General features: G+C 38.2%; 1 protein-coding gene and 1 long non-coding RNA gene across 3 annotated transcripts in view; one reads left to right on the top strand and one right to left on the bottom strand.

Annotated features, from left to right (window-relative positions):
- The window catches only part of lrfn2b (leucine rich repeat and fibronectin type III domain containing 2b), a 48976-nt gene that overhangs the window by 8947 nt on the left and 15510 nt on the right, over positions 1–24519 (top strand). The gene's annotated exons all lie outside the window — the stretch shown is intronic.
- Positions 6209–12672, bottom strand: LOC124050842. The gene is made up of 3 exons (XR_006841697.1): positions 11628–12672; positions 7707–7745; positions 6209–6902 (listed from the first exon to the last, which is right to left on the bottom strand). It is a non-coding gene; the product is annotated as an uncharacterized LOC124050842 (long non-coding RNA).

The raw sequence follows: 24519 nt of genomic DNA, 5'->3' as shown, positions 1-24519 counted from the left end.
TAACAGATGCCTGACTTTAAAGGCATTGACAGGAGATGCCTCTTTCATCCACAGAGGGTGGCCATGCATCACCTTCCAGCCCTCAAACAGCAAATCAATCTGTAGCAACCAGGAAGGACAGGAGGCTAGCACAAGCAACACAGCGAAATGAAGAGTCAACACAAAAATACTGACTGCATTGCACATTTACTGGAGCTGTCTTTTCAGAAATCACAGAACATAAATTACTTTATTTATGTTTATTTATGTCTGTGGCACTTGAGTTGTAAAAACAGGAAAATAACTCTCTGACCAATACTGTAATTGAAATTTTAACAGTAATTAACATTATGATTTATTTGAATAAAAAACAATAATTAACATTTATAAAAAAAAATAAACATTATGAGTATCAAATAAAAATGACCTTACTTGCTGTTTAGGACTTTCAGGGTTATATTTTACTAACCCATAATTTGAATAAATTCTAATCTAAAATTATATATAAAATGTAAAATACCTAGCCTGTAGAGAAATGACAAGTTTAGCTTACAATGTGCCATTCAAATTAGCATTATGTTTAATAATGATATAATGACATAAGTCTTGTTTTGAACAACCCAAATAGCACTGCTGGTAGCTCTACACCGTAACACTTTAGCTTCATAGAATACATGTTCAAGGTGATGAAGAACTATAAGCTCTTAAGCTTAACAGCTTATAGCTCTTAAGCTTAGATGTTCGACTGGGATATTTCATTTACATTTATAATCAATAACCTGGGGTGGCGTGTTGGTGCAGTGGTTAGCACTGTCGCCTCATAGCAAGAGGGTTCCAGGTTTGAATCCCGGTCTGGGCCCTTCTATGTGGAGTTTGCATGTTCTCCCTGTGCCTGCGTGGGTTTTCTCCGGGTACTCCGGCTTCCTCCCACAATACCAAAAACATGCACGTTGGGCTAATTGGCTACTCTACATTGCCCCTAGGTGTGAGTGTGTGGTTGTGTGTCAGCCCTGTGATTGACTGGCGACCAGTCCAGGGTGAACCCCGCCTCTCGCCTGTAGTCAGCGGGGTAGGCTTCAGCTCCCCTGCGACCTGATGTAAAATGGGTGGATCTATAACCTTGCTGTCTTTTACTCAGCTTTAATGTACCTTCAATGCAAACACATGTGTCAATATCGCACAGTTTGTCACATAGTTTCACTATTATTATTATTATTATTATTATAATCATCTCTCAACCCAACCAGTCAAGGCAGATGACCTCATCCTTTCCATCTGCTAAAAGACAATCATTCCTTGCCACTGTTGCCAAATGCTTGCTCATATGGGAATGATGGGTCTCTTTATTTTTAAGATTTATTTAAAGAGTATTACCTAGACATGCCCTATTTGGGAAGTGTCATGAGATAATCTTTGATATGATCATAAATAAATTAAATTGACTTAAGACCAAGGTTCACATTGTATGTGTTACCAGCCTACTAAAACACTTTCATTAAGGTAAGGTACTGATCAAGATACTGATTACGTTTGTGAGTGTTCAGGATGTTGTGTTATCTGAACTTCCCCTAAAACCACTCAGGAAATAACAACAGAATTTCAATTCAATTTCATTTATATAACATCTCTTACAATCAAAATTGTCTCTAGATGCTTGAGAATCAGTCTTTACGGGAACTTGTGAATGGTGCGAAGCATCACTCATTTTGAAAGGTAAACCTACTGTGTCTTTATTTACTGGTCTTTCGGCTCTGTAACATTGTTGCTCCTCTTAAGTTTTAGACCTCTTTTAAAAACGGGGGGGTGGGGGGGGAGCAGGGCTGTGCCTTTTCTCTCTGAGGGCAATGGATTTTGCAACAGACAGGATTTCATGGATTTCTTCAGTCATATTCTTTAAGGCTGCTCTTCTTATCCCAAAAGAGCCTGAGCAGTGGTTGCAGCTGAGTGGATCAGTGTGAGAATTGCCTGTGAAATTCACAAAGTTACCAGGGTGAAATCCTTCTGATTACATTTCATGGATAACATGACGATTTTAATGCACAGCGCTCACTGTGCACAATCTCTGGCACACCTTCCAAGTATTGAGTTGCATCGCCTTATGAACAATTCCAAAAAATTGAGGCTTCAAAAGTCTTTTAAAATATATACGTACAGATAGATACACAGTATATATAGTACTTTTGGAGTTTTGATTGATGAAACTTGTCATTGAACATTGACTGTGGAGCACTGTCTTCTCAATGCTGCTCATGCCCAACACTACTACTGATGTTACATCATTCCCGTGTTTTTTATTGTTTTATTTCTTATTCTTCTTGAAAGGTACATGTTATTAACTGAGACCCGAGTTCTGTATTTCGCTCTTTTCATGTTCCCATGGTGAGAATGACAATAAAGTATTCTTGATCCTTGATCTTTGACAAAATTAGAGTAAGAGGTAATAATCTGATGTTATAATCTCAAGTTTTCATATAGCAAATTTAATGTATCAGACCCAGTACCTTATCTTGCCTGATATGTACAAACTTTATGTCATCTAGTCTGCCACTTTGCTTTGCATTCACAAGAAAACAGAAGCCCTTTTCTCCTTTTGACTCAGAGTTTAACAACTTCATTAAAGGTTTATGTGAGTGACAGATTGCAATCACTGAGTCTGAGTCTAAAGAAAAGGATTCTGGCTTTCCCAGATAATGATTTTACATTTGTTAAAAACCTAATGTAAATATTTTAATTTGTATGCTGTAGGATTTCAGCACAAATTCTGCATCTGCATCTTCTCAATGGTTGGTATTGAGTTTCAGATCAAGATGGTAATTTAAACAATGATCAGAGTATCTACATGTACTGATGTGAATAAATATTCAGTGTGCAACATTAAATTACATGACAGTTTCAGCAGAATAATACTGACCTCTTTCTAAAAACCTGTTGTTTTGAACAGTGCTGCTTTCAAGGACGTGCTTTACACTAAGCTGTCGTGTCACCCTTCACACCTGTTTAAGAACAACACGAGTGACAAGCAAATCTCAGCAATACGTACTTCTACTGTTTAGTCTGATTCAGTTTGTCAGTAGATATTACAGTGGTCGGCCTTCATGCTGTCGACTATCATCTCCCAAAATCAGAGGGGACATAGCAGTCTCAGCTCTCATAGACCAAAGTCACCCTCCCACAACCAAGGGTGCAGAATGAGGCCCAAAAGGCAGAGCACTGCAGGCAGCACATGGGTCAGAGATCAGTGAGATGGCTCTCTTACTCATCAGGCAAGTCAAGTGTGCTTTTCCCACCAGACAGGGAAGACAGAGTTAATTGAAGACTGTTAGTTTTATCACATAAGAAATTTGTACTTTCAAGTAGGAACTGAATTTGTTTCAAAGACAAAAAGCTTGAAGGCAATTAAATGCAATGCAATCTTTAACCTCTGTTTAGTTCTCCTTCTTTATTTGATCAGCACCTGCGTACAAAATAAGAATTAGAATTGATTTTTTTTTTCAATAAATAAAGCTCACTCCAAATTCAACAATCCATATTTTTTTCTCTCACCTGTAGTGCCATTTATTTATCAAGATTGTTTTGAAGTGAATTGCAAAGGTAGTGGAGATATCGGCTTTAGAAATCACTGCTTTCTCTCCATTATAATGGAACTAGAATGCAATTCACTTGTGGTGTTCAAAGCACTAAAACATACATTTGAAAAACTCAACAGCTCTTTCCAGAAATTATGACTCGGTTACGCAAGATGATCAACAGACCTTGTTGTGAGCAGTTTCATGTAGGAACTATTTTCTTTCTGTATCGCAGTGCAGAAGGAAACATGCATCTACGTATGGATGAAAGGATGAGTAACTAAGCTAACTAAGCTGGCTAACTTTACAGCTCAGCCAAATAGGACACCTTAATGTTTACATTCCACCGTCATGAGTCATGAGTCCACGAACAGATGCATGTTTCTGTCTGCAGTGATTGTTAGTAAGTCAGCAGCCCATACATACACGAAGTTGATTAATGGACTGACAAGCTTTATTGCAATGAAACACAACACAGTTACTATTAATTTTGCTCCTTTACTGTCAAATGTTATTTTTCTAGCTCTGTGGATAATAGAGGAAAGGAGCAAGAAGCCTATCCTTGTTACCAGAAAGGAAATCCATTATTTAATTCAATTAGTAGGAGCAGGACCGCAGCAGGAGGTCCAACCACGATCCATGGGAACCTGCGAGATGAGAAAGCACAAGAACTCTAGGGAAGAAGTTGAGTTAGTGATATGCATTAATGGGACATAAATGTGTGCAGAAGGAGAGGAAGAAAGAGCTCAGTGTGTCATGGGAGGTCCTCTGGCAGTCTAAGCCTATAGCAGCATAACTAGGGGCCGGCCTAGGCCAGCCCTAACTATAAGCTTTATCAAAGAGGAAAGTTTTTAGTCTACTCTTAAATATAGAGAGGGTGTCCGCCTCCCGGACCGAAACCGGAAGATGGTTCCATAGTAGAGGAGCTTGATAACTAAAGGCTCAGGTTCCCAATATGCTTTTGAAGACTCTGGGAACCACAAGTAACCCTGCATCTTGGGAACGTAAAGCTCTGGTGGGATAATAGGGAACTATCAACTCTTTAAGATATGATGGCGCCTCAGGGCTTCAGGGCTGTATATGTGAGGAGAAGAATTTTAAAATCTATCCTGCATTTTAAAGGCAGCCAATGTAGAGAAGCCAGTACAGGAGAAATATGATCTGTAATGCTGGTTCTTGTGAGTAATCTTGCAGCAGCTTTCTGGATTAGTTGGAGAGTCTTTAGAGATTTATTGGGGGAACCTGATAAAAGGGAGTTACAGTAATCCAGCCTAGAAGTAAAAAATGCATGGACTAATTTTTCTACATCTTTCTGACTCTTTCTGACTGAATGCGTCTAATTTTTTGCAATAATGCAGAGGTGAAAGAATGCAGTCTTAGAAATGTGTAATGTGTGAGTTAAATGACAGGTCCTAACTCGAGATTCCTTACAGTGGAGCTTGAGGCTAAGGCTAAGCCATCTAGTGTCGCTATATCATTGGATAATTGGTTTCTAAGGTGTTTAGGGCCCAGAACAATAACTTCCATTTTGTCCAAATTTAGAAGTAGAAAATTGCAAGTCATCCAGGTTTTTATGTCTTTAAGACATGCCTGAAGTTTGACTAGCTGATTTGTTTTTTTCTGGTTTCACTGACAAGTACAATTGTGTGTCATCTGCATAACAATGAAAATGTATGGAGTGGTTCCTAATAATATCACAGATTAGCCCAAGCACAGAACACAGAGCCAACTGTAAAACTGGTATTGAAATTAGTTTCTTAAAAGTAGCACTAGATTTCATACAAATGCTTTAGATGGTAATATCTAATGAATGTCAGATTATGGTTTCAAAATATAGTTTATAGCCAGTGCCTTTTTGTATTTCGTAAGGATTTTCCTTCTGTGTGACATCCACTTACTTGCAACTAAAAGTGCTTAGACAACATGTTCTCGCTCCCAACCCATCAAATACAGAACCTTGGTAAATGTCCCTAAGCTCCAGGCTATTATTTTTTACCCTTGTACCTGCAGGATATGCAATATCCAGTTATGCTTTCAGTACAAAGCTCTCCAACAAACATTCGCATACAACATATTATGCCTTTTGGACTGTTAATAATAGTTAACCTAACCAACCACAGTTTGGTTAGGTTTAGGCACAAAAGCGAACGTTTGTGCAGACACAGGATTTGAACCCTGTCTTAGCCCTGTGTTTGACTCACCCAGCTGCTCTGACCACCTCCAGCTTGCCTCCAGAAATGATGTTACATTGGTTCTGTCCCTTTTATATTGAAAAAAAACATAGTAATACTCTTCCTCCAAGATTTTAGGACAAACATTTTTGCACTCACTAATTTTGAATAAAGTAATGATATGTAACGATGAACAGGCTTCAGCTCCATGGTTGCTGACCGGCGTGACCACTGCAATATTTTCATCCCACCCTGGAGTACTACAGAACTCCTATAATATAATATAAGGAATTATGTGAGATAATATTAAAGCCTGAAGTGTATAATTGTGTAATTGTTTATATGACAATTAAATAGGATGGACTTAAATTGTAATAATACATTGTCATAACAAGATACAAATACATGTCCTTGGCGATTTCCTCTTATTACGAGGAAAATAAAGCCCTGATACAGAGAAAGGTTTGATCATCTGCAAGTTAAATGCACTTTTATGAACCTTAGAACACATGAGAACTGTCTTTTAATGTAGCTATTTGATCCCTTTTTTACATAACAAATCTCGCAAGCGAAGGCAGAGTTAAAATAAACTTATAAAATAAGAAAAAATCACTACACGCCTGTCAGGAAAAAAAAACAAACTTCTTTTTAAATATTCACATAAATGCTTGTTTTTCAGGAAGGAAGTATGTTGACAAACCAAAAAAGTGTAATCAGCCAGCATACAGTTTACATGAAACAACTCAAATGTTAAAACGCATTGCGCATTGAGGCTGCTCCTGAGTGAAAAACAACAGAGAAACAAGGAAAGGATACTGGAGCGTTTTATTTTTTCTCACAATTTTATTATCAGATCTCTCAAGGTTAGTTGGTACCGCTTCAGTCAGGAGAGACTAACACGAAAGAAAATGAATGTGACAATTCAAGTAAAATGAATGTATTGTGAAAAGCAAAACAGACTTTGGCACTGAGACCCCAGCAGGAAGTACATCACCACAGGAAACTTCCATATGAAGGAGACTTTCCCCCGGAGGCTTAACACTGGTGGTGGTGATGAGGAGTGATGCTGACTGCATGGAAAGGAAACTGAAATTTGGAGGATTTGATTGAAGATGGCCAAATATCATGGCAGCAGTGGTGAAGGGGTGGAGATGGGATGCAAATCTTCACGGGGCTGAACAGACCGCTGAATGACAGTGGAGAGAGAGAGAACAGTTTCAAAGTTTTACAGCTTGCTAGCAATTGGCTAAAGGAGACAGGCTGTGATTGGAAGAGGAAAAATGACATGCTTGTGACTTACAGGGCATGCGCAAACAGATAATCTTCCCGACTGAACTTTCGCTAAGCTTCATTTCTGAGGCTTGAAACACAAATGACTTTCTCCCTCCACAATGACACCATGCAATGCTAATACTTCAATTATCAGGGAAGAGAGAAGGTCTCTTCACCAACAGCTTGTTCCATCATTTGTTAGTTTGTTGGTTGTTGTTATATTAATTTACCTTTTCTTAAGTGTATGTAAGACACCAAATTGGTTCGGTAGGTGTCACTTTTATGCTTTGGGTCACTTACAAAACTGTTGACATGAAATTTGCTTAGCCTATAAATCAGAAGAGCAACATACACTAATTTCTCAGTGAAATGTCAGTTGTCTTTTGCTGTCCTCTTGTTCTTGCACTAACTACATTATAAATCACCAGTGCTTTTTGTCATTTACGTACCTTACACTGTGGCATACTAACATGTCGTAAACATAGGAGCTAGCATTGAAACACTGACTGAGTTTTAAGTAATAACTGGCCTCCACCACGAGTAAAAAAAGGCTGGTTTCAAAAATAAGAGAAAAGACAGAACTACATTCACTGGACAGATACACATGAACATGAAGAAAACTCTATGCAATGTTTCATATTGTACAGTATGTGTGTACATTCAGTACAGTATGTACCATCTCACAGCATTAATTCCACAAAGCCTTTGCTTCACTTACCATTACACCACTTTTGCACTCTGCATCTCGGACTTTCTCCTTTTTAAAAAAAATTAGAAAAAATATGAATTCACTCAATAATTTCCATCATGTGCATATTGATAGTTCTTTAGTTTTTAGTGTCAGTGAAATTAAATACTTCATGCATGTTAAAAACTTTTAAGTAGCTCAAAGACTATTGTTAAAACACACCAAGAGACAGTTGAAAATACTAAAAAAAGAAGAGGGGGCACAGCTGCCAGAACTTCTTGGATTTTATACAGCCAAGTATGTTCCCTGTTCCCTCATTAGTCCATGACAAATGAAGCAGGTAAAGGTCTGGAGTTGGTTCTGGGTGTTACATTTGCATTTGGTAGCTGAACACTCAAAATGAGGTCCAAAGAGGTGTCTATACAAGTGAAAGAGGCCATTGGAGTACTGGGGTCTGTCTAAAACTTAAAATGTTAATAGAAGAAAAATAACTTTCTCATTAATTTCACTTTGTTGGAAGTTGTTAATGTAGCCTGAAATTTGTATTTATTCATTGTTATTTAGAACACTATTTATAGCACAGCTTCAGAATTTAGCTTCGGATTAATGCTGTTGATCACAAAAGGAAGAAATCTAGTTACAGATTCCGTTTTTAATAAACCTCAGTCAATAAACTTTAGTCAACTACCCAATGAGGACCCATCAGGATTATTACTACTGTCCAAAACAGATACATTATTAATGCAGGTATATCTTGGATTAAGTATGTCCACCTATGCATTATTTTAGAATGAAAACAGAAATGTTCAGGTTTTACCATCAACAGAAATGTTTAGTTTTTACCATCATTATATAATGCTGACAATGAAAGCACAGAAGGGGAAGAAAAATGCACAGCAATGTTCATAAAATGTTTCTTGGCCTGATCTCACCATATTCACAGATCTCAGCTATTACTTTCTTAAGAATGGTGTTTTTATAACTGAGAGAAGTCATGGACAAAACTCTGAAAATAAGACTAGAATTGAAGGTAAAACAGAATTTTCTATGAAAACTCATAGCTTCTCAGATAGTCACTATACACTGAACAGCCAGAACATTAAAACCATTGACAGGTGAGGTGGGAAACAGTTGTTCACCCCTTTACAACATCCACATGAATGACAGAACATGGGTTTTCTCAGCAGAACATTGCATTGTAAAGAGAGGGTCAATGTTATTCATGTCATGTCAGCACCATATATGCCACAGACTGTATAAACCATGAATGATGTCACCAACAGGCTTCTTAAGGGATATTGTGAAGCCTGTACTCCCAGGTAATCCAAAAAATGACACCTGAGTGGAACTTAGCCCTGTACAATTAGCTTTGGAGACGAAAGTAGTTTTTTTGCACCAGGCTGTTAAAATGTTTACTTTTCCTATGAATTTGCATTTTAACATGGGGTTCTATGGGGATGGAATCACTTTTGGTGTAGCAATATGCTTGATTAGTCATCTAGTAGATGCTAGTCAATGCCAGAAATACTACAAAGTTAAACATTACTATGATTATTATTATTATTACATTTACGTGTAGGAGCCATTTCTAGAGCTAACTGTATGTAAAACACCACACTGGTCCAACAGGTGTCACCTTTGTACTTTGGGGCTCTTACAAAACAGGTAGGAACTTTCACTCAGGTGTCGCTGGATGGAGAAGCACAAGTAGTTTTTTGACTGCAATGCCAAGCAAACACTGCAGTTTTTGGCACTTCAGTATAGTATATCCATTTGACTTCATTGAAGTTGCTTGACCATAAAACATTTAATACTCTACTAACACGTGAAGAATATGCATGTAAAACAAAGCAGATTCAAGATCAAGTCACATAACAGTACCCTGAAACACTGAAGAATGCTTGTTTCTTGGCAATTTAATGTTATTCAGGTAAAAACCCCAAATGCGTTAGAACTGTACTGAAAACAAGTGAGATTGTCGCACCTGACCGATCACACTGTATTTTTCATATAAAACAGAATTGAAGCTGTTAAGAAAATGAACCTCTGAAGGTCCTTGCTGAAGTGTAGGTTTGTCAGTCATGTACAGGGAGGCAGAAATGTTATCTCTCCATCTTAATGCACACAGCATTTCCAAGCTGACGCAGAGGACCAGCAGCTGTGCTGGAGGCTTTCAGACAGCACAAAGGACACACCGCCCACTCTCCCATGCCATCTCTATCTCTGTCTCTTTTCTCTCTTTTGCTGATATGTGTACACAGACACAGCTAATGCATGTTTCACATAGGCATCCGGTGTCTCACACCCTGACTGCATGTAGGCATGAAAATAAAATAGAATTTCAATGATGTGCAAGGGAAATTTCCACTGGCAAGGACGAGGAAGAAAACCATCAACAGTGACACATGACACTTTCTGTGAGCAAGATTATCAAGTTCCACCTTCATGTTTGTATATGTAATTATGAACCTAATTATAACTTAATGAAAAACACACCAGGCTGAAATACTGAAATTGTATGGGTATATGTTAATAATGTGCAAGTACTTGTATTGGACAAATTGAAACTTTGACCTCACAATTGCATTAGAAGAAACATCAGAAGTCATCACCAAAGTTTTACTTTACTTTGTCTAGAAACATTTCTGTCAACAGAAGACATATCTCGATATAATTTGAAACCAGAATTTAAATTTGACAGGACTGTACCCAAAACAAAACCCAGTTTGTTTGTAAATGATTTGAAAATAAGAAATCTAGGATATGACCAGGGACTGTAATAAAAATTCCGAACTGTTTTTTCTTTCAGTCTCAGCCTTATCGGTCATATTATCATGTAAAATTATTCCAGAGGTTTAGCGCAACCGATGCTGCACTTTGTACTAAGAACTAAGAATCTCATTTTCCTTCGCATGATTGCATGTCAGACAGTCACACCGGATAATGGCATCAGCAAAAGCCTGTGTAAATGAAAAGCATAACTAATGAACAGGAATTAGACTTGTCTAAAAGCTCTGCGCTCTGTCAAGATGGAGCCATCTATGTCATCATCTGGAGCTGATGCTGAGAGGGCTGGGTTTAACTATGGGATGGAAAAAGGAGGAAAGTAGAAGGAGAGCAGAAACAGAAGATGGACAAAGCATGTGGTTGACACTGTTATGACACACAAACACATATACACATATGAGGAACACAAAATGACAGTATGAGAATGAGTATGGCAGTTTCAGTTTCACTAGAGTGTGACTATTCAATTCAATTCAGTTCAATTCAGTTTTATGTATACAGCACCTTATACAATCAAAATTGTCTCTAGATGCTTTACAGAGACCCAGAGCCTGAACCCCCGAGCAAGCAGACAGTGGCAAGGAAAAACTTCCTTTTAACAGGAAGAAACCTTGAGCAGGACCCGACTCACAAGGGAGAACCATCCTGCTGATAGTCAGCCGGATACTGTTAATATCATATTGAAATCATGTGTAAACTATCAAATTGTCTAATCTACAGTATGTCACAAAAGTGAGTACACCCTTCACATTTTTGTAAATATTTTATTATATCTTTTTATGGGAGAGCACTGTGATGTTGTCGTGGAAGAGTGGAAGAGGATTCCAGTGGTATACTGTGCAGCTCTGGTGAACTCCATGCCCAAGAGGGTTAAGGCAGTGCTGGAAAATTCTAGTGGTCACACAAAATATTGACACTTTGGGCCCAATTTGGACATTTTCACTTAGGAGTGTACTGACTTTTGTTGCCAGCGGTTTAGACATTAATGGCTGTGTGTTGAGTTATTTTGAAGGGACAGCTCTCCCATGAAAACATATAATAAAATATTACACAAATGTGAAGGGTGTACTCACTTTTGTGACATACTGTATGTATGGATAACACAGCTTGTCATATTTTTCTACTAACTACAAAGCAACAAATTTAAGTATATAGAACACTTACCACTTCCTTCCTCTTTGCCACAGCTACTGAACCCCTTGGAATTAAGCTCCATTGTGAAGCTCATTTCAGTGTACTGCTGAGACTTTGAGAAGAACATAAATTAATTACCTACTTTATATCCTCTGTGGTCCTTCTCATATGTTTCAGTATACTCAGTTTTTCAGGCTGTAAATTAATTGCTTTGCGCTCCAGCTGGTTTAGAATCCTGAACCATGTAACTGTCTCATTGCATCTCAGCACCAATTAACCGGGTCATAATCCTTGTGGATCTGTCCGACAGTACCCAGTGAATTAAAGCCTTCTGGATTTTTACTTTCCATATATTTTTTATCTAAAATCTATGAAAGTGGTCCACTGCAGGCTGAGCAGCAGAGAGCTGACTGATCCCTGTGGCAGCTGGGAATTCACTAGTACTCACACAAGCTGAAGATAATTGTTGATAATTGCAGAGGAAACCATTATTTTCCAGCACTTGGCCCAGCAGCATAGCACTATGAGTCACTGTATGTCAGGGACCAGAAGGGGGTTGGTATCACTGAGACACCTGGAGAAAACAAACAGGGATTTGGTCATGCAGGCTGCCATGGCTTGATGGCACCAGAAATCCATCGTCAGAACTAATGCATGAATCTGCACAGGCGAGATGGAACAAAGCCTTGCAGATGATGGAAAAACAGAAGGCTCTAATTAGTTGTCTGTGCTTCACCGGTGGTTGATCTTTTGCTGTTTTCTGTATTGTTAATCAGCATTTTCTTGTTGCTAAGTTTGTATTTTAAAAGTGCTGAAAGTTATTTTCTCTGGCCAAATAGATCCAAAGGTCCTTTAATGTTTCAGATTAATTTTGTCCAACCTAAACTCTTTACTCTTTATTAACTATCTAAATGAACTATTTGTACTGTTTATTGTTTAAGGGCAGTAATAAAACATACTACATCAGTTCTATTGCTCTTCCGCTTCAACGGTTCAATTAACCAACCAATCACAATATTAAAACCACTGACAGATGAAGTGAATAAAATTAATCATATTTTTACAGTGCAATGTTCTGCAGGGAAACCGTGAGAAAATCGCATGGATGTTCTTTGATCACTAACAGATAAGAACTGCAAGTTTGTGGTTAGAAATAATATAGTGAGTGAAGCTAGGTTTTTAGCTGCTTAATCTCAGTGGTGAACTGAAATTTGACAGATACATATCTGTTGTATGATGAGGTTTGTGATGAGGTAGCTGAGATTGCTGTTAGACGGACAATCCACACAGTTCATTTCGTATAGCCCTAGTTCTCTAGGCTGTATTGGCTTAAAAATTTGGGAAATATGCCAATTCACAAATGTAATAGCCTTATCTGACTGCTGACATTTTGCCATGAACTGCTTTTCCTGGTGAGATGATGGCATATTTTTAATGTCAATTTTAATGTTCAGGAAATTCTGCTGATCATGCGTTACCAAGGCCCTGACTACATGTAATCAAAGGGTCAGAAAACCAAACTTGGATGGAGAGTCAGTCTCAGTGCGTTTGAGACAACTTAATAAAACCTGTTAACTTCATCTCCCAGCTGTCTACACATCACTACAGTTTTGGTTTCACTTATTTCACTGACATGCAAAATTATCTTTTAGAAACATCTTATATAATTCATGGCACGATCCAAACATTATCAAAAAATTATTTGTGTCTCGCTATTAACTATACATATTTTTCCAATATAAGGTCTCATGGGGTATATTGAAGGAGGAACTTCACATCATCTCCAGCTGCTTCCAGCAGTGGGATCATCACCTTGGAGAGTGCCTAAAGATGTAAAGAATTCATTTAATGTTCTGCAACTTCCATTTAAATATCAGTGATAAAAAGAGCATAAGATATTTCATAGACAGAAGTGCAGACTGTACACAAATGGTGCCAGGAGAGAAAGCTTCAGTTCACACAGCTGATTAAGTCAGACATCCAGACAGCAGTTCATCACCTCTGTATTAACAGGCTGACAGTCTAGCCAAGCTTTTTTTCTGCATTATCTTCATAAAATGATCATTCAATGAATGAGAAAGCACACATCAGGTACCACTAAACAGCCAGGTTAGCAAAATGTATATTACTCCAGAATGTTAGCATACTAACATTTGTTAACCAAATGCAGCTGACACTGATGTTAATCCTTGTAAATGTGCAGGTATTTGGCTTATGTAGAAACTGACATTAAGAAGAAAAGTCAGGAGATCAATAAAATGATTCATACTGTGGAAGCCGTGAATGAGCTCTTGACATATAATGTTACCCAGAGTTAGTTAATTAACTCTGGACAGAGTCATTTATAGAGTTTTGTTTAGAGTTTTGTTATTAACACTGTAAGAAGTGTTAAATTAACATCTACAAAGGCGGATGCAAAATAAACACCAACATAGGGTTAGGACTGACTCTGAACTCTCTCTGAGTTAATTTAACACTACAAAATTTGCTGTGTGCAGATCTATGAGGGAACATAGGACAGTCCAAAACAGAAGAACTATAATCTCAAATTAACTGTGTTGCACCTCCATGGTGCACAGTGACTCATTCAGTAGTAACTGAGCTTCACGCTCCACCCCTGGAGTATGAACAACTACACAAAAAAGGCACAGTGAGCAGACAGGTTTGAGACAGCAATAAATAACCAAATTTTCATCCTAATGTCATGCAAATTGCAACCAACCATCATGAAAATTGTCAGGAGAAAATATAACTTAATCCATCGTTCCAACTATAATGAAAATATTAAGAGCTGACAATAAACACCTGTGGCACTAATTCTCCAATTCGATGCTAGAAGAAGAGGAAGTGAATAAGAGAAGAAATGAGATGATTATATTTAATTTACAGGGTCAATTCTCAGAGAATGAGAAATATGTTTATTTGCTACGTCTGTTTCAATTGTGGATACTTACATGTTGTTTTTATGCATACACCAATTTTTATCACTTGAAGATTCAAGATACAATTTACTTATCATTGTACAACAGAGGACTGCACAACTTGCACAACAAAAATGATAGTTTGGTTCCTTTATGTTACTCACAAAAACAAAATAAGCTAAATGGCTAAATAATTATTAAGTCATATAAATAAAACATTTTTTGTGGTGCAGCGGCAGAAATGTTACCAATCTGGGTACTTTCCAATGTTCCTCTGTAAACTTGGCACAGGAATGTTGCCAGTTTTCTGTTCTGTTCTGTTTACCTGCTCCAATGCAGCTCCACTAATATAGACAGAGATGTGGGGTTTTTTTGTTTGTTGGTGCAATTATTATTTTTTTTAGTTTCCGTTTATTTAAAATACACATCTTTGTTGAATTAACATTGTCTAAACATTTAAAAGTCAATGTAATTGTGTCTCTCGATATCATAAAATATCACCATGTTCTTTAATCACAAAGCATTTAATTTAAGTCAATTAGGATTGAGATACTTCTTATATCCAGAAGGTGGCAGTAGCCAAATGCGATAATGTTGTCATAAAACCCCAAAGAACAGGATTAACCATTCAGGCTGCACGTCTTCAAATTGTAAATTCATTTTTTTGGCGATCAAGTTGCTGTTGGTCTTCTTTCCTGAACTGGAAGAGGTAAGAGGACATTTCTTTTCACCCACACCTATTTGTGTCATTTTCATATTGAGCATAATGGTATTTTGTGTTAGTAATAAGACATATTCTGTATTTTTGGTGTGTTTGTACTTGTAGAGAGCAGGTGGATCTCAGACACATTAGCTAACTAGCTAAACTAATATTAGCTTCATGATTCAGGTCAATTCGACTTTACTTATACTTTTATACTTTATACTTCATTTATATTTTACCGGAAAGCTTTTATTGTAATGCACTTACAGGAAATGCTAAATGTTTGCGTATGAGTAAAACCTGTTAGCTAGCACACCAATCGTTGCTGTAAAGTTTAACATACTGAAGAGTGCCAGCAAATGACTGTAAGCTTGACTGTAAGCTTGATGTGGTCACGATAACATGACCACATCACAATCCACACACACCTTATAATTAGAGCTGTCTGGTATTCGGCCAAAACGTTACACTTTATAAATTTGCAGTCTTTCTAAAGTGTTAGCCTAAATTTGTCAAGTTGTTTTTAAAATGACAAGCTTCATTCTCTTATTATTGTTCTGAATAACGTATTTATTCTAGGTGGTATTTTATCCCTAGGTCTCTAAAAAATTTAATGAATTTTATTAGCTTTTATGATTCCAGTTAACATGCTGAATTTCAGATCCTGGCGTCAGTTTGCTGTTTATGTATTCAGATTTGAACATGGCTGTCATTGTCATTAAAATCAATAATTATTCTGTAGAATTCTGTAAAATCTGATTGTGGTGTTAAAATTATGTTTTTGTCTTTTTCTTAAAGGGATTGTGATGCCACAGCTGTTCAGAGGGAGCTTGAATAAGTAACTACAGCATGCATGGTGAGTGAGATGCCTCTGCTTGTGCACTCTTAATGGCTGTAATATATGCACTGAACCTTGGTTATCCACTGGAAGTGAAAGCTGCCTGTAAAGCAGTTCAGCCTTCATCTGGATCCTTGCAGACTCTTAACCAAGGTACAGACGCTCAATAACAAACTGTATGAATGAGCCAACCATTGATTTGGATACTGAATGTTAGAAATTGTTAAATGGTTAGACCAGTGTGCTTTTACAAAGAATTTGAAAGCTGCAAGACCATAACTGACAAATAAAAAGATGTTTGGTTTGATTTTTATGCCAAATTAAGGGACTTCCTAACTGTTGTATGGAACCATGATGCATCATAATGTTGCCAGTAATGGTCTATTATATAGGGTTGCAACTTGCTTGGAACAATTTTTTTTTCTTTAAAATGACTCAAGATAGACGCTGACATAGAAATAGTTGTTGTTCATTTTCTGTCAATCAACCCAGATTTATTAATTGATCAAGTAGTATTTGCAGCTTATGGTGCCATGCATTACTGTATGATTTTTAAAGCAAGTGGACCAAAATGTTAACTGAATCAGTGTTGTTGCTGTTGGTGAATAAAGAAAATGCCAAAAATATGTTGCGTTTCCTCGATTTATTTGTGTGGGACCTGTTGATAAAGTAGAATTATGTCAAACTAATTAGTAAAACTTAAAAGGGATCAAAACCTAATTTTTAAATTAATTGAACTTAAATGAATTATTTTACTGCTACAAAATATAAAAAAGAAAGAACAAACATAAATTATGTAGCCTGTAAATGTATCCTTTAAGTCTGTACAACTGACTTATGTTGGATCGAAAGTAACTTGTTTTAATTATCCCAATAACTATGAATTGTGTGTTTTGCGGAACCTGTTGAAAAGATAAACATAATTAAAGTCAGTGTTTGATTTTTTTTGAGCGTAGGTTGTCCTCTCTATGCCAGACGGAAGATTGTTGATTTCCTCTTTACATAAACTGACAGAAAGAGAATTCGCTCCATGTCTGTAGCAGGTTCCCAGATGGTTAGCATGTCAGCTGTTAGCTTGTCAGCTAGAAGGTCCCTGCCCTCCTAATGAATTTACTGTGCCACTTTCTGCTATAACCACGGCTTAAAGCTGCAGTTGTCATGTGTTTTCTAGCCAAATAGCTAGCGAACTGTAGCAAATTAAACAGCTTAACACGTCAACAGTGGTCCAGTTAGATGCTAAATGATGTTGTGCTCATTCTTTAATACCAATACTAGGTTTCATTCCAATGTAAAGATTTTTGTTTTACACATGCAGAATATTAACAACAAATCTGAAAATCATTTTTACAGGTTTTTTGATAACAGATTTTGTCTACAGCTCTTCATTTCTTTCTCTGCTTTGAGGCTTTGAGCTTGACCCTGAACATGTCTTAATCTTAATCATAAAGTGGAGGTTTGGAATGATCAATGTAATGGCATTTTGTCCCCAAGCAGTTGATGCTTCTATGGCTAAGTATACCACTTGTCGCACACAAACAGCTTTTCATTACCAATGACTTATCTAACAGTAGAGTGCAGCACATAAATTATCTTCAGAGTGTTTATAGAGGAACAGTGTATGCTCTAGACAAGTTATGTCACTTTGAATTTCATTCTTTTGTCCTGCGTTTGCCAGGGATGCAAACTGCATTTGAAAAGGACATTGTCCCACTCAGGAGAACGAGCACATTAGGGGACTTGTACTGACTGAGAGAAGAGATATCCACCCTTTTTAATATTTCATTGTGCTCTAATTGCTCTCATTACCTCAAGATTACCCTGTGTTCTGTCTATTAATTTTTGTAAGGTAATTAATCCCCTTTTTATTACAGTACAAAGCTAAAATCCAGGGAAAGAAGACTCCCCTTGAATGTCCTGTGAAGCTTCTTAAAAACAAATTCAAAAACAGTAAACTGTATAAAGTATAAAGTGGGTCAGCTTCTCTGTATGGTTCACAGTCCACAAAAGACAAGATCCCTGTGGAGACTGCATTCTTCTCAGAATCATCTAGAAAAACCTCCCAGTTGGTGCACTGACAGCACTGAGGGAGTTGCAAGAGACCATTTTACAACATTTCCTGTCGTGTCTCATTGTAGTTTAATGCTATGTGGGGTCGTGTGGAGTGCTGTAGCTGCTGTGCATTAAGCTCAGACTGTAATAAATATGAAATAAGTTAGCCACCCACCAATCCTCTAGACCGATCCAGGAGCTGGAGCCTATCCCAGCTGACTATGGGCGAAAGGCAGGTTGCCAGTCACACAAAGACAGACAACCACACACCCACACACAGAGAGACTCACAAGTTTTTAGGCTTGTGGAAGGAAGCCGGACTACCCGGAGATAACCCACACTGGCACAGGGAGAACATGGAAACTCCAAACAGAAGGACCCAGACCAATGACATCAGTTTTCAAATTCATATTATATCTTTCTTTATTATCATTTATTTACTTTATTAATCCCAAGCTGGGAAATTACTTCTCTGCATTTAACACATCACTGATTGAAACACACACACATGCAACATGCAGTGAAACATACAGGAGCAGTGGGCTGTAACTACCAAGCGCCCGGGGAGCAAAATGGGGGTTAAGTGCCTTGCTCTAGGACACATCAGCCGGTTGATTTGGGGGGGGGGGGGTTCCTGTCCGTCCGGTGGGGGAATCGAACCAGCAACCTTCACAAGCCGCTTCTCCAACCTTTAGGCCACAGCTGCTGTTGAGAATTATACAACTTTATTTACATAGGAGTAGTACTCCTCATCACATGGAAACACACTTTTGTGTGTTTGTGTGTTTTTATCAATTGTGTCGTCCTTTAACTTTCACACTAAAAAAGGTGTTGTAACTACTACTGATGTTTTCAGGTCAGGTCAGGTTTTGAAATATGAACCTCAAGGACGTCACCTCAACCATGACATTGGAAAATATGTTTGTTTTCCTATCTTTCTGTTTACATTGGCACACCGTTGGACTAACACTGGCAAAGCTAATATTGAGCAGTTCCTGTTCCCAGCATCAGATCGTGTTCAGCATCTGCATAGCAGCTAACATGCAAACTCTCTTTGGCTCTTGATGGTTTGCTGCAGAGTTTGCAACCTAGCCAAGTGACGGCCAAATGGACAGTGTGGTCAACAACTTACCCATGTGAGCCCTCCGCAATTTGTGAAAATGTCCTCAGCTGAATGTGTGTCATTCTATATGAAAAAAAAACGAATGTGATCATCTCCAACTGTGACCGAGTGTAAGTGAGAATGTGTGTGTGTGTGTGCTTGTGTGCATGCCTACCAGGCTTCTGTGTGGGATGAGGGGACGTATCTGACATATACAGATAAGAGTGAAGTTGTCGATTTAGAAACTCTGTCAGATCCAACTAGGCAGCTATTTTTGGTGATCCATGTCCTGTGAAAATACAGTCAGCTCACTGTCTGAGTGTCTGGGTGTTTCTATATTCAGTGCAGAGTGGAGAGGAAGTGATAATGTAGCGATTTCAAGTTGGGAGGTGATCAAAAAGAGAAAAGAGGTGGCAGCAGCTTACAATAAAAGTTTACTCTGGTAAATCTCATGACAGTTATTGTGCAACTCACAATAATTTCACAATAATGATAGTTAGTTAATAATGATAGATAATTAGTTGAATATCTCCCATGAACAAATCCATGCAGTTATCCACCACAAACTTCAAGTGACCAAGGTGTCAGCTCACTGGGTCCTGAAACTCTTTTGATCTAATAAGAAATCAATTTAGCAAACAAGATGTTCAATTCAATTCAGTTCAGTTTATTTATATAGCGCCAATTCACAACAAAAGTTATCTCATGACACTTTCCAATTAGAGCAGGTCTAGACCAAACTCTTTAATTAAACTGTAATACAGAGAGCCCAACATTCCCCCTTGAGCAAGCACTTGGCGACAGTGGTGAGGAAAAACTGCCTTTTAGAAGGCAGAAACCTCGGAGCAGACCCCGGATCAAGATGGGCGGCCATCTGCCTTGACCGGTTGGGTTGAGAGAGAGAGAGGGAGGGAGAGAGCAGGAGAGAGAGATAGACAGACAAGGAGAGAGAGGGAGAGGGGGGTGGGGTGTGAGAGAAGGAGCACACAAGCAGAGAAGCGTGGCAACAGTAATAATAGTAGAAACAAGGCAAGGGTCTAACAATTTTTGAGGTGGAGAGATTTCTCAAGCAAATCATAACTATGGATGAGACGTTCATCCAGCCATTTCCAACCAGAGACAAAAGAACATCTGAAGCTGTGAAAACACCTACAGTCTCTGGCTTTGTTTTCTCCCGTACAGAAAGTGCTGCTGTTGGACTATCTGGAAAAGGTTTACACTTCTACAGAAGTTCAGTGTGCTTATCTTACGAGACAGCTATGAAGTAAATAATGAAGACTCAGCTCAGCATTTCCTGGAACTGAACACTTCCTGCACAAATGTTTGCTAATAAAAGCTAATCAGCTGCTCAAAGTGCATTCCTGATTTCTTGAGCTTAACAAGGATGTAAAACAACAGCTAATAACAAAGTAAAAATGATTAGAATTAATTGATGAAATTCTGTTAGAGAGACAGCAGATCAGGAAAACCTAATATTTTTGAGACTTTGGAAAAACCAGCTTCTATTTGAGAATTTATGTTGTGTTAACTTTTATAACCTGTTCTAAATCTTTGATCAAATTTATGCAGTGTTGTGGTTTCAGTTCATGGGTTTTTGAAGCCTGATGTTAATATTTTATAGACTCTGTTTTAGTTTACTTGTTGCCTTGAAGAGCAGCATGTTTTGCTCTGTACTCAGCTATCCTGGCATTTGACGAGACTCCTCTCATTGGAGCTTATTATCCATGAAGTGAACCGTGAAGTCAGTGGTTCATGCCATTGTGATCTATAGTGGAGAGAGGAAGGTTAGAAGCTGAGCTGCATACAGGAAGCATACTTTCATACATTCACATAGGAGCAGTGCTACTTTCTAAAACTGCTTTATTGCTTTATCATTATTTTGTACCATATTTGCAAATATGATACCTTTATTAATATTTCATCAAGGTCTGGAGGTGCAGACTTCTGCAATGCTTGGAAAATCCTTAAAATTCTTGGAACATAATAATAACTTTTATAGTAATAAAAGGTGTACATGTGACAGGAAGCGGTGGCTTTGCCCAGATTTCACACTGACCTCAGCCCAGCCAAATCAAATCAAAGAATATATTAAGTTCTCTGGATGCAGTGAAGGCCTTGAGACAAGGATTTTCCCCCCAAGATTAGTTTTATTAATAAACAATCTAAAAATCAGAACTTTAATGTACAATAAAGTTAAAATATTATGCAAAGCAAACCAGGAGTGCGCTGAGGGATTGGCAGCAGGGGCCAGAGGGTGCAGCGGAAATATTTGACATGGGACGGGGCATAACACCAGCCCCCCGTGCCCTACATACACACTCACACAGCAAATTAACAACAAAGGGAGAAAAACAAGAAGTGAAGGGTGTGCACAAATTATCATCCTGGCGGTCAAGCCAGCCACGCTCGCTGCGGCGTGGCTACCCTACAGCACAATACACAAAGAAAGACAAGCATGAATGTGAGTTCAACAAAAGACCAGTCTTGGAGGGAAACAGTAGATAGTGAACTGCAAAATATACAACACAACACACCTAAATAGAGTACCCTGATAACTAAAATATCAATTGGACAAACGCCAAAATTAAAACTAAAAACCAAAACAAAAAATCAGCCAGACTGCCCAGCCATTAGGAAATAGGTGTGGCTAACTCCTACCACATACAGGCTGAGGATCCTGCTAAAACGTTCAGTACCATGACTAAAAGAGGGAATAGACAGAGACAAAGATTGATTTTCCACTTGCTTTTAAAACGTTAAGAAGTCTGTAAAATCATTTTTTGTCCGTTTGGACTCCTGGCAGGATGTGTCATTTGTGCCGACGTCACGCACTATTCTTTCAATCCTTCAATCTTCACCCTCCCCGGGCGCCTGATGCTGCCCACTGCTCCTGTGTGTGTTTCACTGCATGTAATTTGCCAGGTGTTGCATGTGTGTGTGTGTTCAACTAGGGATGGGTCAAATGCAGAAGACGAATTCAGTGTGTGTATGTAAAAATATATATACTGTCAATAAAGCTGATTCTTAATTCTTCTTAATTCTTAATATGTTCATAGAGTACACAAGGTAAAATTAGCCATTTCACAAAACAGACAAAATAATGTTTCAAATAAGACTGTGATGTGGGCCGATGATCAGATGACTAACTGAAATGCATTTTAAAGAGAAATTTATTTTTCATGTAAATACATATAAATTGTCGATGATGTAGAACAGTAAGGAAATTATTTCACTTGTTTTGCAAACGCTAAAAAAACAAGTGAATATGTATGTGTTGTCAACGGTATCATAACAATATATCATATGGATGCTGCCAGTCCAGTCTGTAACTTTCTCTGTGATTCTCAGCAGTAAGTTTAACTTGTAAGGTGCCATTGCTAAGCATCCCTTGTCCCTTTATATCTGGGAAGAAATTCACCCAGAAGGGTGTCTCGCAGTCCTGTCACTCTGTGTTGAAATTCTGGTGTTCTCTGGAAGCGAAGTGGACCCATAATGCTGCTGTCACACCAAAGAGGACTATTCAGAGTACGAAGCAAGAAGATTAATTAGCCACACAATAGGAAAGCAATTTCATGATGTCACTTCTGCTTCCAGCTGAAATTATTAGTCTTTCAGAACAGAGCCTCTTGGAAGCAGGGTTCAGACCTGCCTAACAGAGTGAGAGAGGCAGGCACGTTGCAGACACTGAGCCAACACTGAACTAGCACAAGAGAGCGATGGGGCTGTGGAATTACTGCCAGAGTGTTTCCCTTCTATTTTTTTTTTCTGTTAGTTAGCTGAATAAGCTTATCTTTACCCTGAGTGGCTCTTATGAAAACACCCCCCCTGTCACTTTTGATAAAAGAGATCACTGTAACTAGAAAAATACACGCAGCCATGCAGGAGAACTCTGAACAGCACTGCAGCAGAAAACTACGAATTCCAAAGTAGGGTGCTTATGTTTCAGAAATAGTCAACGTGCATGCGTGTGGGGGCTCAGGTATATGTGTGTGCGGTTGTGATTAGCCATACCCAAACATGTTTTTCTAGCATCAAAAAAAATTTTAATATTCCAGAAACTTTCAATGCAGGGTCAAGTTATTGGTGATGTCATATGTAGTCAGTCCACGCATCACACAATGGTGTAATATCCCAACGACTTACAGAGTAATAAATGCTCATCTGAAAGCATGCTCTACAGTGGGTTTTATGCTAAGTCCAGCAGTTTTAATTATTTCTACTGCTTCTCCGGGAAATTATGTAATTTTGTCAATTTGTAGTGACACATTCCTTTATATACTAGCATACCTATTGCCAGCCTTAGCCAGAAGAAGCCAGTCAGTTAGTTTCCATCACCAAGAGAGCTGTGGCTCAGGGGGTAAAGCTGTCATCCGCTGAGCAGAAGGTCAGTGGTTCAGTCACTGTAGTTCATGTGAATAGTTACCATTCCTGATGAGCAGGCCTGCATGGCATCCTGTACCACCAGTGTATGTATGTCTGAGTGTGTGTGTGAAGAGGTGACTGCTGGTTTGTGTTGTAAAGTGCTCTGAGTGGTCATTCAGACTAGAAGAGTGCTTTGTTAGGTCAGTTATGCACATTTTGAAGTATCACATAAGACAGGGTTGATGGGAATGGTGAAATTCAAACAAACTTCCTCAATTTAGCAAAAGATTTTAAGGTTACTTGACATGGTTTTTGGCCTTTTCAGAGCTGAACAGGAGACACAAGCTGATGTATTGAGTATGGATCTGATTGGCTGTTTGTGCTTTAGAGAAGAAAAGAAGAAGAAGCTGTGTCCAAAGCTGGCATCTTCCCAGATATTCCCATGCAATTCCCACATTTCCCAATAGATGTGAATTCCCTCTTCTTCAGCTTCGGGTTCGTGACCTCTACTTCTTCTACTCTGTTGCAGCCATGAATAATGAATCCTATAACAACAGCTTCTGAAGAAACTACACTTTGTGTAGTTAAGTTTATTTTTTTGTTTTTCCTGAACCAACTGAATTGAACATGCCTAACACACAAATTCGCTTGACAATAATATGGAAATTAAGCTACACAAGGGGTAATATAAAGAACAACTTTATATATAATATTGTGGCATTACTCAGATTGATCCCGCTGTCTCTCCTGTATTTTGTGGTGAGAATTGGCTATTGTTGCTGAATGAGTGACTTTGTAAGAATAAGAAGAATCAGCTTTATTGACAGTATATATATATTTACATACACACAGTGAATTTGTCTTCTGCATTTGACCCATCCTTAGTTGAATGCACACATGCAACACCCGGCAAATTACATGCAGTGAAACACACACAGGAGCAGTGG

This window comes from Scatophagus argus, chromosome 19 (assembly GCF_020382885.2).
Source record: "Scatophagus argus isolate fScaArg1 chromosome 19, fScaArg1.pri, whole genome shotgun sequence".
Classification (NCBI taxonomy): domain Eukaryota; kingdom Metazoa; phylum Chordata; class Actinopteri; family Scatophagidae; genus Scatophagus; species Scatophagus argus.
The sequence above is the reverse complement of the archived record's forward strand: the minus strand, read 5'-3'. Positions and strand labels throughout refer to the sequence as shown.